This window comes from Somniosus microcephalus, chromosome 30 (genome assembly GCF_052327205.1).
Source record: "Somniosus microcephalus isolate GS21.2 chromosome 30, FLI_Smic_1.0, whole genome shotgun sequence".
NCBI classification, from domain to species: Eukaryota; Metazoa; Chordata; class Chondrichthyes; order Squaliformes; family Somniosidae; genus Somniosus; species Somniosus microcephalus.
This window is the reverse complement of record NC_141016.1, coordinates 18,969,595-18,984,948: the sequence shown is the minus strand read 5'-3', so window position 1 is coordinate 18,984,948 and position 15,354 is coordinate 18,969,595.

Sequence of the window (15,354 nt, the reverse complement as noted above, 5' to 3'; positions counted from 1 at the left end):
GAACCCTGCCAGGGTGGAGAGTCGAGTAGGAGGTCTGCGGGGCTCGGAGGGGTCTGAAAGTGAGATGTAGAGGTGAGTGATGGGTGCAAGTGTGGAGTGTTAAGTATTTGAGGTGAGTGTAAAGTGTTATAAAATGTTCACTTAACTTTGTTTCTGCCTACAGCCTTCAGCCGCTGTGGTTCCGGAGTCCCGACATCTTCATTGTAGGTTTCACAGACTGGCTGTTGGATCCTCCGAACCAACAGTCATCTGATTTCTACAAACTAGAAAGGTTTGATGAGTCCTGAACACAAGAGCTCATCAAACTACACAGAATGTCAGTGTTTGACAGCTTCACAGATGTTGACATGCTCTGTCAGCGACTTCCCCCTAATTGGCCTGCTGACAAGGTCAATCAGGGGAAAATCCCGCTGGTTGGCCAGAAGATAATGGAGGCGGCACTGAGACCCGGCAAGCAGCAGTCCTGCCTCCAATACGTCTCCATTCAGAAAACCCAGTGTAGGGGGGTAGTGTGGTTGGCGCGTGCACCCAGTCAGTTATGCCCCTGACTGTTTGCGAACGGTTCGAATCGCTCCCACGCCCCTGGGTTCTAGACACCGGACTTAGGTACAGGCGACGATACAGAAAAGACTCGAGTAGACAGGTGGTTTGGATGTAAGAAAACCAAGATTTTATTAAACAGAAAATAACACAGTCTTACGAGAAGTTACTAGTATAAAATTACAGGCAAATACAAAATAACTATACTTATACAGGGAATGGGGAACACTCGGCACATCGAGGGAAAACAAACTATATTAACAATCCCCTTATCCTTATCCCACCCCCTATACCTAACTAGATTAAACTATGAGGGGCCAGAATTCATGCTCACCAATCACAGATCTGCTGAGCTCAAACAACATTGGGGCTTGGGGTTCGCTCTTTGTGCTCTCTGGGGCCTGCCGTCGTCACGTGGTCTCGGGGCGCTGCAAGGGCGTCGTCCAGGCAAAAGTACCCCAAGGTTAAAGTCTTTGCTTGGGTACTTTACCTCGCAGGGATGATGGTTCCTCTTCCTCGGGCGGCAGTTGGAGTTTGCATGAAGATAGTCGTAGGTCGGCTGAATTGAAGGCCCGATTATTCGAAGCGTTCTTCAATCCTCTCCCAATTCGTCTCGTCTCATCTCATCTCACCTCACCTCGTCTCGTCCCGCCTCGCCTGGCCTGGTTTGTCCGTGTCCGCCTGGTGCAATGCCAGGCGTCCCTGATGGGATGGGGAAAGACACGGGCAGTGGCCAGGCGGCAAGCACGGGAGGGGAAAAAGAGCAGCAGCCACGAGGGCAAGGAGCAAGAGAGCGTCGGTCGCCGGTGGGCCTACAATTATACTCCTTCAGATGGCCCTTATCTGCGCGCCAAATCAGGTTAGTTCACTGTCCCAATCTTGGCGGGCTAGTTTAAATAATTGTAGCAATCTAAACTAACTGGCCATTGATCGCACCTAATGGCCTGATGTCTGAGCTGTATTGTTATTAATGCATCTTAATCGGCCTGTCCAGCCTCGATGGCTTCCTTAAGCTGTTTCCGATTATTTATGCAAACAACTTGATGGCCTCAAGTATAGGCCTAACTGGTTTTGGTCTGTCTACGATTTGGCTTAATGCATATTCAAAGTCCTGCTGTCTGCTTTTCAAAATACAAAGTCCTTCTTCACAGAACCTATATTTTAGGTTTCGATTTCCCCAAAAGCTGCTTGTGCCACCGAGTCCAAGCTTTGAAAATCTTGCAGGCTTTTGGTCACGAGGTGCGGACGTCATCTTTGGGTACCCTTTTTAAAATGACCACGCAGGGTCCCTTTTATTAATAGTAACCTTTGGGGAAATGTGGAAATTTTGCGAATCCTACACCCAGTCCTTTGTGTCTGTCTTCACGGAAGAAGATGCAAAAAAATGCTCGGAAATAGTGGAGAACCAAGGGGCTAGTGAGAATGAGGAACTGAAAGAAATTAGTATTAGTAAAAAAATAGTACTGGAGAAATTAATGGGACTGAAAGCCGATAAATCGCCTGGACTTGATGACCTACATCCTAGGGTTTTGAAAGAGTTGGCTACAGAGAGAGTGGATGGATTGATTGTCATTTTCCAAAATTCCATTGATTCTAAAACAGTTCCCGTGGATTGGAAGGCAGCAAATGTAACCCCACTATTTAGGAAAAGCGGGGGAGAGAAAACGGGGAACTACAGACGAGTTAGCCTGACATCAGTAGTAGGGAAAATGCTAGAATCTATTATTAAGAATGTGGTCACAGGACACTTAGAAAATAATAATAGGATTGGACAGAGTCGACACGGATTTATGAAAGGGAAATGATGTTTGATGAATCGAGTTTTTTGAGGTTGTAACTATCAGAATAGATAAGGGGGAACCAGTGAATGTGGTGTATTTGGATTTTCAGAAGGCATTCGATAAGGTGCCACACAAGAGGTTATTAAACAAAATTAGGGCTCATGGGATTGGGGGTAATATACTAGCATGGATTGAGGATTGGTTAATGGACAGAAAACAGAGAATAGGAATAAACAGGTCATTTTCGGGTTGACAGGCTGTAACTAGTGGGGTACCGCAAGGATCAGTGCTTGGGCCTCAGCTAGTCAGAATCTATATCAATGATTTGGATGAGGGGACCAAATGTAATATATCCAAGTTTGCTGATGATACAAAGCTGGGTGGGAATGTAAGTTGTGAGGAGGATGCAAGGAGGCCTCAAGGTGATATAGACAGACTAAGTGAGTGGGCAAGAACATGGCAAATGAAATATAATGTGGAGAAATGTGAAGTTATCCACTTTGGTAGGAAAAATAGAAAAGCAGAGTATTTTTTAAATGGTGAGGGATTGGGAAATGTTGGTGTTCAGAGGGACCTGGGTGTCCTTGTACATGACTCACTGGAGGTTAACATGCAGGTACAGCAAGCAATTAAGAGAGCAAATGGTATGTTGGCCTTTATTACAAGAGGATTTGAGTATAATAGTAAAGACGTCTTACTGCAATTATATAGGACCCTGGTGAGACTACACCTGGAGTATTGTGTACAGTTTTGGTCTCCTTACCTAAGGAAGGATATACTTGCCATAGAGGGAGTGCAACAAAGGTTCCTGGGATGGGGGGATTGTCCTATGGGGAGAGATTGAGTAGACTAGGCCTATATTCTCTAGAGTTTAGAAGAATGAGAGGTGATCTCATTGAAACATACAAAATTCTTACAGGGCTCGACAGGGTAGATGCAGGGAGAATGTTTCCCCTGGCTGGGGAGTCTAGAACCAGGGGTCACAGTCTCAGAATAAGGGGTCAGCCATTTAGGACTGAGATGAGGAGAAATTTCTTCACTCAGAGGGTGGTCTTTGGAATTCTCTACCCCAGAGGGCTGTGGAGGCTCAGTCGTTGAGTATATTCAAGACAGAGATCGACAGATGTTTGGATATTAAGGGAATCAAGGGATATGGGGATAGGGCGGGAAAGTGGAGTTGAGGTAGAAGACCAGCCATGATCTTATTGAATGGCGGAGCAGGCTCGAGGGGCCGAATGGCCGACTCCTGCTCCTATTTCTTATGTTCTTATGAAATTCAACACAGAAAAAAGCGTGAGGTGATACATTTTGGTAGGAAGACTGAGGAGAGACAATACAAGCTCAATGGCACAATTTTAAAGAGGGTGCAAGAACAGAGAGATCTGGGGATGTTTGTGCACAAATCTTTGAAGGGGGCAGGACAGGTTAACAGAGCAGTTAATAAAGCAAACGGGATCCTGGGCTTTATAAATAGAGGCAGAGACCGCAAAAGCCAGGGAGTTATGCTAAATCTTTATAAACACTAGTTTGGCCCCAGCTGGAGTATTGTGTCCAATTCTGGGCACCGCACTTCAGGAAGGACATGAAGGCTTTGGAGAGGGTACAGAGGAGATTTACTAGAATGGTTCCAGGGATGAGGGATTACTGTTACGTGGAGAGACTAGAGGAGCTGGGGTTGTTCTCCTTGGAGCAGAGAAGGCCAAGAGGAGGTTTGATAGAATCATGAAGGGTTTGGATGGAGTAAATAACAAGAAACTGTTTCCAATGACTGAAGGGCTGATAACGAGAGGGGACAGATTTAAGGTGATTTGCAAAAGAACCAGAGGCGAATATGAGGAGAAACTTTTTTATGCAACGAGTGGCTAAGATTTGGAACGCGCTGCCTGATAGGGCGGTGGATACAGATTCAATAGTAACCTTCAAAAGGGAATTGGATAAATACTTGGAGGAGGAAAAATTGCAGGGATATGGGAAAAGAGCGGGGTGAGTGTGGGATTAACTGGATTGCTTTTCGACTCGATGGGCCGAATGGCCTCCTTCTGTGCTGTATTATTCTGTGATTCTATGAATATCACTGCGGTTTATGTCATAAGAACATAAGAAATAGGAGCAGGAGTCGGCCATTCGGCCCCTCGAGCCTGCTCCGCCATTCAATAAGATCATGGCTGATCCAATCTTGGCCTCAACTCCACTTTCCCGCTCTCTCCCCATGACCCTCGACTCCCCTTGGGTTCAAAAATCTGTCAATCTCCACCTTAAATATATTCAATGACTCCGCCTCCACAGCTCTCTGTGGTAGAGAATTCCAGATTCACGACCCTCAGAGAAGAAATTTCTCATCTCCATCTTAAATGGGTGACCCCTTATTCTGAAACTATGCCCCCTTGTTCTAGATTCCCCCACGAGGGGAAACATCCTCTCAGCATCCATGTCGATGTTACAGTTTGTGAATGGTTTCCTCCGCCTATTTTTTTTCACAATCTATCTGCCAGCAATTGATTGGTGTGTTCATTATTTCCATTTCATGAAGGCTCACCTATTTTTGGACTATTTCAAAGCATTTACCCAACTCTGGGTTCAGGTGATGTGAGCGAACTGCTCGAGCTGCAGGTCCTGATGCAGTCCAGACCCCAGTATGGATTTCTGCCTTTGAACACAACCCTGAGCTCGCTGTTATCCCACCTCTTCTTCAAAAAGGAGAACATGGGGCCCGATTTTTACTCTGGGCGGGTAAGTGGCCGGGTGAGCCAGAAGCTCTTTGAGGGCGGGGCTGTTTTAACTTCCGGGCCGTATTTAAATCCCACCGGCCGATTTACCAGCTGGAGCGAGCGAGAAGTCAAAAGGGAAGAGATGGGGAATTGCGCGGCCTGAAGACCACCAACACAAGGGAGGTAGTGGGATCGGGGTCTGGGGGGCTTCTCGCGAGGGTTTCGTGTTTGGCAAGGATGAAGGCGGAATCTGGGACAAAAACCCTGGAATCACCTCAGAAACATTTGGATACTACAGTGGGGCAGGGGGGAGGTGTTAGGACCTTTTTGAATGGATATGGGCCGAATGTCCTTCTTCACCGGTAATGAGCTTGTCATCTACAGCAGAAACAGTGTTTCGGTACCGTGAATTATGAGCCCATCAGATCAAACGTGATACAGGCAGAACAACTGCAGTAGAAATAGTGCCTCACTGATGTGTATTATCATCCCTTTTAATCGCTCCACCATTGGTGGCCGTGCCTTCAGCTGCCTGGGCCCTAAGCTCTGGAAGTCCCTCCCTAAACCTCTCCACCTCTCTCTCCTCCTTTAAGACGCTCTTTAAAACCTTCCTCTTTGGCCAAGCTTTTGGTCACCTGTCCTAATATCTCCTGAGGTGGCTCAGTGTCAAATATTGTTTGATAACGTTCCTGTGAAGTGTCTCGGGATGTTTAAAGGCACTATATATATATATATATATGCATATAAATGCAAGTTGACGTAAGAAAACTACCAGGCACTTGGTCTGAGTATTAAACAAGGTTTTAATCAACTGTTTTACAACATGGAGATCTAGTTGTGTCCTTCACTAGTTCCTGTTAAAGAATGTCCTGAGCAAGCTGGGCCCGTGCCCGAGTATTTATACTCTCCCTGGACAGCGCCACCAGCAGGCCGCCCAGTATTATTACATAATATGGGCAGCACGGTGGCATAGTGGTTAGCACTGTTGCCTCACAGCACCAGGGACCTGGGTTCGAATCCGGCCTCGGGTGACTGTCTGTGTGGAGTTTGCACATTCTCCCCGTGTTTGCGTGGGTTTCCTCCGGGTGCTCCGGTTTCCTCCCACAGTCCAAAGATGTGCGGGTTAGGATGATTGGCTATGATAAATTGACCCTTAGTGTTAGGGGGATTAAATACGTGGGGTTACGGGGATAGGGTGGGATATGTGTTGGTGTAGGGGTTACGGGGATCGGGTGGGATATGTGTCGGTGCAGGCTCGATGGGCCGAAATGGCCTCTATCTGCACTGTGGGGTTTCTGTGTGTGTTCTGTGTATAAGTCATTTTCACATGAATGACAAGATTCATGTCGCAAGTTATTTACGTTATCTTTAGGGAAGGTTGTGTCTATGGAATATGGCTATGGAATAATTGCTGAAATATACAAGAAATGGCAAAAGCCTTTGTGAAGCTGCTCCTGTACTTCATACAGCCCATTTGACACAGTAACACCAGTCCTGGTCTTAGAAGTGGGATTTTAGAAAAATTAATTTGAGGTAAGTACATTAAAGCCTTTGAATCTCAAAGCTGAAGGCCCCGCCAAGATTCAAGATTTCTATACTTTTTGATCTTTCAATTTTTGCTTTTCCCACTTCCCCCCTTCTCTTAGTAATTTCCTATTTCAGCTCTAGAGGTAGTAAAAATGTAATGGTTGGAAAGTGTTCAGTTAGCTGCAAGCCATTCTGCTCACACTCTGCGAGACCACGCTGACAGCAGAGAACAGATCAAAAGGAATACTGCAAAGAGTTGTAAAAAAAAAGTTCCCGTTCTCCAGGAGAAATATTATTCAAAAGCCAAATGTGGTGCAGGGATTATAGGGCCGAGCTCAGAACAGCAGAATTTAACATGTTCCTTGCTGTTCTCAGCTTCTGTTTGTTCTTTTCTCTCGCTCCGGTTGTGTTAGTGCAGTTAGTTGTCGGTGTGAAACTGCGGGCGTTGTTCTGTGCCTGCTGACATCTTAGAATGAAAATCAGAAAGGTGGGGGTGAGAATTGGAATTTAGGAGAATGAGAGGTGATCTTATTGAAACATCTAAGATACTGAGGGGGGCTCGACAGGGTAGATGCAGAGAGGATGTTTTCACACGTGGGGTAATCGAGAACTCAGGGGCACAGTTTCAGAATAAAGGGTCGCTCTTTTAGAACTGAGATGAGGAGGATTTCTTCTCTCAGAGGGTCGTAAATCTGTGGAATTCTCTGCCCCAGAGAGCCGTGGAGGCTGGGTCATTAAATACATTTAAGGTGGAGAGAGACAGATTTTTGCAAGATAAGGGAGTGCAGGGTTATGGGGAGCGGGCGGGGAAGTGGCTTTGAGCCCAAGATCAGCCATGATCTTATTGAATGGTGGAGCAGGCTCAAGGGGCCAAGTGGCCTATTCCTGCTCCTATTTCTTATGTTCTTAAGGGATGGGGGGTCACCCTTATCCCGGCCATAAAGCTGCTCCTTCCCTAGAAGAAGCCCCCGCCCACAGTCTATGGAGGGAAGACAAATCTGAGGGGATGGGGGCATGATCTCCACCAGAAACTGCCGGATCTTTATGCATTTTCTAAAGATCACTCAGTGCATCAGACAACGCACCTACAACGTGTATTTATATAGCGCCTTGAATGTAGTAAAACGGCGCTGTCACAGGAACGTTAACAAATAAAATTTGACACCGAGCCACATAAGGAGATATTAGGGTAGATGACCAAAAGCTTGGTCAAAGACGTAGGTTTTAAGGAGCATCTTAAAGGAGGAGAGAGGTGTAGCAAGGTGAAGAGGTTTAGGGAGGGAATTCCAGAGCTTAGGGCCTCGGCAGCTGAAGGCACGGCCGCCAATGGTGGAGCGATTAAAATCGGGAATGTGCAAGAGGCCGGGATTGGAGGAGCGCAGATATCTCGGAGGGTTGCGGGGCTGGAAGAAATGACAGAGATAGGGAGGGGCGAGGCCATGGAGGGATCTGAAAACAAGGCTGAGAATTTTTAAATCGAGGCGTTGCTTAACCGGGAACCAATGTAGGTCACCTACTGACAGTTTAGCAGTTTTCAAGCATACAGTTCCAGAAGCATGTGTTCTTAATAAAATGTTTCTTTTTTTACACACATATCTAGTCAACATTGTGACCTAGATGGAATTGATGCATTCAGAGCTTTGGGGAACAGGTTAGAAATGTAGCCCCATCCTGAAAGCTCAAAAGTATTCTGGTTTCCAAAGATTTTCAGGTATGCAGTCATGTCCCACCATGGAATGATGGCACCAAGTCTTAATGATTGTTTGCAAATCTGGCAGTAAAAAACAAAGCTTCTGCATTGCTAGAATTCTCGTCTTCGTCAAGGTGGAAACTTACGATGGGAATTTGAACATTTTGTTCCTAGCCAGCGCCAGCATAAAGCCCGCCCATGCAAAGTATAGTTTGTAACAACAGCAATAACGACCCCCAAACCGTTAAGAGCAATCAGTGGGGTAGATCCTGGCTTTGTGGGGTGGTGAGAAACACGAGGCGGCAGCTCGTTCTCTGTCTCTCCCGACTATTATTTCCACCGACTTCAACGGTTGCAGTAAATGCATTGACCTTTTATGGTGCATCATGGATGCATTGAATGCCCGGACAGACACTGCACGTTGGTTTCTCCTGTTGAGACTGCCCCTTGTGACGTTGAATGAGTGGTGTGCTGCAGTGCCTCGAACCACTCCTCTATTGGCAGTAGGTTCCAAGGCAAACCCAATTGCTTCTGCCTGGGGGCCGCTGGCATAGAAATTAGCTGTGCCCCCTGCCGCCCCGGTTTGCTGCTTTGTAGCCATCCTTTGCGTTTCGTGTGCCAGTCAGTGGCTCAGTAGGCATCGCTCTCGCATTCGAGTCAGAATGTTGTGGGTTCCAAATCCCACTCCGAGCACTCGAGCACAAAAAATCTAGACCGACACTCCATTGTTACACTCTCAGAGGTGCCGGCTTTCAGACGAGACGTTAAACCCAGGCCCCCGCTTGCCCTCGCGGGTGCAGGTTAAAGATCCCGCAGCACTACTTTGAAGAAGGGCATTCTCCCGGCACCCTGGCCAGTATTTATCCCTCAACCAACATCACTAAAACAGATGATCTGGTCATCGTCACGGTGCTGTTTGTGGGAGCTTACTGTGCTCAAATTGGCTGATGCCATTCCTGCATTGCAACAGTGACCACACTTCAAATGAACATCGTAAAGAGTTTCGGGGCGTCCGGAGGTTGCGAAAGATGCACGTTTTTTCCTTTTGCCCTGCACATCGACCATTGCGGTTTTCCCATTCAACCGCGTTTCACAGCAAGAATCCTTCTGCAGCAATCTATCTCCACTTCCTTAAATCACTTGGTTGTGTAGGGCCTGCAACCAGTCAACACTCGAGCCTGCTCAACTCCACATCCTCTTGGGACACACTGCTGGGGTATTGCAACCACACTGCGCCCCTGCCCCCAGCCGGAGAGCAAATACAAGTGGTGGGTGTTATAAATCTCATCATCAAGAAACTACTTATGAAATAACACTGGACGGCCAGCTGGTGGCGCCGTCCAAGGAGTATAAATACTCGGGCGTGGGCCCCAGCTTGCCAGGGACATTTTGTAAGACAAGGAACTGGTGAAGTACAACTAGACCTCCATGTTCTGAAACAAGTTGATTAAAGCCTTGCTTTATACTCAAACCAAGTGCGTAGTGAGTTTTATTATGTCAAAGGGCAGTTGACCCAGAGCTCACGCACAAACGTGCACGTGAACACTCCTTCCCCCAGCATTGTAGGAATTTTTACAGATCATCGAAAACTGCGCAGTCTACGTCAGATATGCAAAGTAATTCAGAACATATTTCCAAAAAAAAAACAATGGGATTTTGAAATTGTTTAATGCAACAGAAGATTACCAGCGTTTGCATTCATTCAAGATGAAACTGCTCTTAATCGCAAGAGAGCAACCAATTATTGTAGGTCACCATCAGACTACAAGGACAGTATTTGCCAGGGTGACTGATGGCAAGAAAAAGCTTTTAACTATGATACAGATATGTTTTTTTTTCCTTCTTTGAACTATATCTGGGACAGCCCATAAGTTAAAAAAAAAACCCACAAACATGTTTTATAACGCTTGGTCTCCGAGCCCAAATATCAAATGGATGCGCGTACAAAATGCTTATGGTCACACTTACTTCCTAATTTGGAAGCATTTGTAAAATGAAACATAGAATATCAGAAGTACTTAAAGCAGAGATTTATGCGAACACTGAATTAAGGTCTGAGGCCCCATAAAGGTGAATTGAGGTGTCGAATCAAGTAAAACTAGCTTCAGAATCAGGGTTGGCATTGGGCAGGACAGGAGGGTGTCCAAAGCGATGCATCTGAAAGTCACTGATCGCCATCTTTCATTTTGTCTGCTGTAAGTGCACAGTGTAGCACATCCCCATAAACCTCTGCGATATGATCAGGCTTGAAGCTCCTCCGAGAACCAGCAATACCCGATGGAAAAAGCCCCCCAAAAATAAAAAAGGGAGAAATTCAGTTGGCTGCGCCACCAGTTAGCGCCTTAAGAGGGCGTTAAGTGGGTCGCAAGCCAACTGACGCCCGGGCGCGGCACTGCCCACGCCTACCGCTAAATTCCGTGGGACCCTAGTGGTGGCGCTAGCCGTTAGCGCTGCGCCGCTGCCGATGACGTCATCGGTGTGCGCAGCGCCCCGCTGACGCCCCGGCCGCGATATTTGGAAGCGCCCCGATTTACCGCCGGACGCTATGTCTGACTGGTTCAGGGGGGCCTACCTGCGGCCGGGGAGGCGCAAATTAAAGGAGGTGCGGTGCGGCCATTTTTGTTGTTGGCCGCCTGCCAGCACCTGCCTGCGCTCCCGTCCCCGGCCTCCTGAACCCCCACCCCCCGCGGAGTGCCGGCTGCGCTCCAAGAGCCCGGCACTTCTCCTCGGTGCTGGGCTCTTTTGCCTGCACTCCCGATCCCCGGGGGCCCAGCTGGGCCCCAGATCGCGCTGCACAAGGCCCCTCCCCTTTAAGGGGAGGAAGGCCTGCAATACCGCAGCGCAACGTGCTGCAGCACCACGATATTCACTCGCAGCACCCCAAGAGGGATGCGGGGCGCCTCCAGTAGTGCCGCGCTTCCCTTTGGGGCGCAACCACTCAATTTCTGGTGCGGGGGCGCGAATGTTTCCGGGGCGCTACTTTTAGCGCCCTGGCGAGGCTGGCGCCCCAAACGGGGCTATACTCAATTTCTCCCCCAAAGCATCTAAATTAGTTGAACGCTTTCATTTTTGACCTGATTAAGGGACCCTTATTTTTCTTGCAAACAAAAGTCTATTTTTTTTTTGTAAGTTGAAGATTTTCAAAAGTAATTGCCACACCGAGTCCAGGATGGGTTGATCAGCAGGATGAAGGCTCGATTCCCAAGTGATTGTCTTGGAGAAGTTTGGAGGGAGAGCGTTTAAGAGATTCAGTGATTCTAATTATGGCGCATGTCCCCTTTCAAAGGCCGCACCTACGAGCTTTATTCGTCGCCTCTTAAGGTCCACCTGTGTTCCGCACTATCCCGGAATTGTCAGCCAACTGTCGAGGCAATGCTACTCTTGAGCAAGGAGCCAAATGCACAACAGTGGCTCAGGCAACACTACCTGGCGAGGCATGCTGTCCGAGTTCCATTCTGCCCTTTTGAGACAATGGGCTGGATTTTCATTCAGGAGTCGGGCTGGAGGCGGGACTACAACTTTCGGGGTTGTAGTCCCGCCTCCATCGAGATGCGGCCAACCCACGCGATTTTAACTTGATTGACCTTGTTGAGCCCGCCCAGCGGGCTCAGCAGGCCAATTAAGGGCCACCCGGCAACAGGTGACGTCACAGACTGAAATTTCATCTGTCAAGAGGCTTTGACAGATGAAATATCAGCGTTTCACAGCTGTTCGAAGCTGTCAAACACTGACAGTCTTACTTCTAACCTGAGTCCTTCTCCACAGACTCAGTTAGAAATCTCTCCTGCACAGAAAGCTGAAGGCTGTCATTTTTGACAGTTCGCAGCCATTCTGCTTTCTGTGCCGGTGAGATGAGGGACTCCCTGAACCTAAAGGAAGGCTGAAAAGGTAAGAAAAGGTAATTTACACTTCTTTAATCACTTTAGACACACCAAACACACTTACCTTTGCACTCATGCACACATCACTCACCTGAACACTGACATCTCGACCCCTCCAAGCCCTTCAACCCGACGGCCCGACTCCTCCAACTTGGCGTGGTTTGGAGCCATCGGGAATCCCACAGTTCAAGCTTAAAAATAGGGATTAGGCTAAAAACTGCCTGTTAACTACCTGTTAATAGGCACTAATCCCTTCCCGCCTCGGGGAGGCGGGTCCCAGTGCAGAGCAGGTACCCGCCTCCTTTGAAACTGGCATGGAGGCAGGTTGGGGGCGGGACCCCCGATTTCGGGAATTTAACCCCCCGCACACCTCCAATCCTGACTCCACAGCCCAATGAAAATCCAGCCCAATGTCTTGGCTCCACCTTCCACCCGAGATGGACTCCAAGGAGCACTGCACCCGCACTGTTCAATTTGAATGAGATAAAGCCCCATTGATATGTTACCCCTTTTAGTTGCCTCGGGCGACTCATTTTGAGTTTGCGGATGGACCAATAGAATGATACAGGGGGCGAAGTATGCGAGCCGTCATAACCCTCCAGAGGTGCCTGCTTGCCTTGTTGGGCTTCCCGTATTCTCAGGAAAACAAGTTGATCCTGGTCAGAGCCTGAGCTGCTGCAAATGATTTTCAGATATGACACAAAACGCCCTCAGTTGCTGACCAAGCATTCAGAGCAACTTATCAAGGGGCCTGTCGAACCTCCCAGTCCGCCCATCCCCATAAATGTTGCTGAAACTCTTTGAACATTGAGTCTTACCAAGTAGCAGCAAAGAGGAAATTGATGGGATCACCCAATGAGATCTCACCTATAAATAAAATGCCTGGAAGAACTGCGACATACGGAATGGATTCCTTATAGAGTACTCCACAGATCCAACAACACTCAAGAAGCTCGACACCATCCAGGACAAAGCAGCCCGTTTGATTGGCACCCCATCCACCACCTTAAACATTCACTCCCTCCACCACCGGCGTACCGTGGCTGCAGTGTGTACCATCTACAAGATGCACTGCAGCAACTCGCCAAGGCTTCTTCGGCAGCACCTCCCAAACCCGCGACCTCTTCCACCTAGAAGGACAAGGGCAGCAGGTGCATGGGAACACCACCAGCTCCAAGTTCCCCTCCAAGTCACACACACCATCCTGACTTAGAAGTATATCGGCCGATCCTTCATCGTCGCTGGGTCAAAATCCTGGAACTCCCTCCCTACCAGCACTGTGGGAGCACCTTCACCACACGGACTGCAACGGTTCAAGAAGGTGGCTCACCATCACGTTCTCAAGGGCAACTAGGGATGGGCAATAAACGCTGGCCTTGCTAGCGACACCCACATCCCATAAACAAATAAAAAAAATACAACCTGAAGGATCAAACCTTCCTCAACCGCCTCAGAACTGGTCCTGGTAGATGCTGCTACCTTCTCCATAGATGGAAGATTAAAGCGTCCCCATCATACGACCGTGGAGCTCCTAATCAGACCCTGGAGCACATCATTGAGCACTGCCCTCAGAGGAAATTCGCAGGCAGTCTACAAGACATCCAGGCTGTTACACCGGAAGCTTTGGCCTGGATATCTGACTTAGATATTGACATTTGATTGGCTTTGCTGCTACCACACGAAAGAATAATAATAAAATAATTTGTAAAATCAAAAAGCTGGATGGCTGCTCAGCTATGTTAAGTTATAAAGTAAAACCAGGCATTGTTCTGTGTGGCCTTTTACTTGTTCTGGCATCACAGAAACAAGCGGTACATGGCTCACTCAAAGCATGCCACTGTGTTCGGCTGCCAGGAATTTGGTGTACATTAAGAACAAAGATAGATACAACCAACTTGAAGCTGCAACTTCTAAAATTAAAATATTTACTTCCAAGTATTTTTTAAAATTATTGCCGTCCCTTCAGGGCAGCCGCAGAGCACAGCGGGAATTTGAGATGCCCAGGGTTTTGTTTTCCCGGAACTGTATTTTCTCAGCGCTTCATCGTGAACCTTGATGAAAGTACTTGGTCGCTATCTTTCATAGAGCGAGCAAATCCAAACCGGCTCGTTCTTAAGTCAGGCTCAGAACCAAAAAAACGCAGCCAAAGTGCGAGGGAATTAATAACCACACACCATCAAGCTCATTTAGTTTTATCTGCAAGAGCATAATCTGGCTCGGGATCTTTGGCACCAGGCAATGACTGGTCAAGCGAGAGAGGAAAGAAATTTACAACGGTCTAGACATGAAGGAAGCGAGCGTCAGCAGTCTGTACAGTCTCACGCTGCATACATTCCAACGTTTGCCTGTGCAGATTTTGTTGCTTCTTCTATACCTGAGATTTTGGTAAAGATAGACAGGTAGGGACACTGCCCTTTGTAATCTGCTTCACATTCCTGAGGTTGCCATTTCCAGTCTGTTGGTTGTGCACACACAAAACATGTTCAGGTCGTAGCTGGGCAGGTGGCTGCCTCTCCGTTTACGTGTGCGCGTATGTTTAAGTAAAGAAACAGAAGGTTTATCAGCAACCTGTACAACATTTGCATGATTAACCTTGAACAAATCAGTGATCATCAGCCCTGTTTGCATTGTCCCTTTCTAAAGGAGGATGGGAGTCATTTTGACTTTGTGCGATGTGTTAAACGGGGGATAGCCAATCGGCAGCCCGTTCTACGTCTCTCCCGATTTTTTGTTTCCGTTGGCTTCAATGGCGAGAGATGTAAAACAGGCAGCCGATTCGCCATCGCCCGTTTTACACTGTCGCATGGTCAGAATGACCCCCAATATCTCAAGTTTAAAGAGGAAAATGGGATCATATCGATGGAGTAAGGTCACAGATCAGCCATGATCTCAATGAATGGCGGAACAGGTTCAAGGGGCTAAATGGCCTCCTCCTGTTCCTATATTGTTCGACAAATAACCATTTAATTGTTACAAGTGCAGATACTGCATGAGCTAGTACTGTGCCTGTGCCCATAACATAAAGATCTCAGGTACTGGGCCATTTCAACAGAAATGAAGCTTGTCTCCTCATTTACTGCCTTTTTATCAGCAGTGCATTTCACACAAAGCTTACGGTAGAACTGAACAGTTTTATTAGCAGACTTGGACTGCAAATATCCAAAAATGAACAGAGCTGTAAATGTTCCAACTGGCCAATCACTGGGTAAATCAGTTGACGTGACCCT